Consider the following 1,810-nt stretch of genomic DNA (forward strand, 5'->3'; position numbering starts at 1 on the left):
TGAAATATCCCTACACAATTTCATAATTACATAGATAACAATAGATGTTTCAAAAATTGGTACTACTTTCTGAAAAGCATAAAAGTTACAATTCAAGAGCTATGTATTGTTTTTCTTGTTTCTAATTCTAGAAGGTCATGAAACAAAGAAACCAAGTTTATAAACTGGTTCTAATCTATATTCCTTTTTTCAAGTAAATTTTCTGAAATCTTTCATGGAAACAAAGATTTTTTATTCCTATGTAAAAAAATTGGTTGTAATGCAGATAGAATAATATTTTTACTTAATATTTTGCCAGTAGAATTTTCACATGTGACAGTACCACTTTCTTCAGGTATATATTTAAGATTCTGTCCTGAAAAGTTAATAACATGGAATGTATTTAAAATTTTAATTTGCTAAAAGAGGAAAATGAAAAGCTTATTTTAAGGAGAAATCTACTAAAGTGAAAAAAACTGAACTCTTATAAAGGGTAGAGTTTTGCTAAGAATTAGAAAATAATGCATTTGTTGCAAAATATGACTTGAATTGTGTAACGTTTGTAACTAATAAAAGAAAACATTATCTTTCTGAAAGATGTATATTCCATAGCCCAATATTAATTGTACTTTTTATCAGACTAATGTCAAGAGCATTATACATATATATTCCCTTTTATCTAAACTTAAAATAAGTAGGAATTTTATTTATGGAGTTAATTTTTCTATTTAGGCAATCCTCAAGTTAGGCTTTGTCTCTAGAAGTATGAAAGATCACATTTTATGAGTGATATATCATTTCCATGATAATTTCTCTTGTTTAAACATTATGAATATTTGGCTTAATTCGGATGCAGCAAGAGTTGATAGAAAATATAACTAGAGAAGTAGAAGGTATATTGCCAAAATTTATTAATTAAATTTAGATTAATTAGTTGATTCCTGAAATAAACTATAAATAGCAAGTAGCTTTCTTCTCCATTGTTTGGTTTATAGATACTACAGTAAGTATTTTTTCTTATACACATTTAATGAAAGATAGGAACACATAAATACTCATAATGAAGAGTATACTTATGCTTCATTAATTCATGTTCCATAGCTTTAAAAAAAACTCACGAAGTTGAAGTATCTCTTTTGTTCTGACTCTACACTGTCTTCATCTCTGCCCTCCCTATGGAACTGTCGGCTAGCACACTGAAAATTCACTCAAGAAATGAAGTCATCATGAGCTTCTCAAAGTCCTGGTAGTAATTTAAGGTCAAAAGACCAGGATCATCTAGTAATACTTAGCCAAGCAATTAGAGTTTAAAAGCAGTTACTTGGCAGGTGATGTTTTAGATCTCCAATTATTTACTTTGTCATTGATTTACTTTTGAACTTAGAAAATGTTCCAAGTTGCTTGGCAAGCAATGAAAACACGTACATCAATTTGGTTCTTGACAAGTTATTTAGCCTTGTCTCTTGCTACATACCCTACTCTACCCCTTTGCTCTAGCATCCAGCCAAACCAGACTACATAGAATTCCATGGTGCTCTTTCTCACCTCTTTGCACTTTCTTCTTCCCTCTATGTGCCATACCTTTTCCTTGTCCTTTAGGTATCAACGTACACATTGCCTCCACCGAAAAACCTGCAATATTGACACAAAACTGGGATAGGTTTTCCTTCTGTGTGTTCCAACAGTGTCCTGTTATATGCTTGTCATAGTATCTTATGATTCTGTAAAGAAATTGCCTGTTTGTTTTTTCAGGTTGCAGCATAGGAGTTTTGAGGAGTGAACTGATCATTTTTGTCTTGTAATTCTAGTGCTTATTGTCACATGGTTGCTG

This window comes from Cebus imitator, unplaced genomic scaffold (assembly GCF_001604975.1).
Source record: "Cebus imitator isolate Cc_AM_T3 unplaced genomic scaffold, Cebus_imitator-1.0 Scaffold145, whole genome shotgun sequence".
NCBI lineage: Eukaryota > Metazoa > Chordata > Mammalia > Primates > Cebidae > Cebus > Cebus imitator.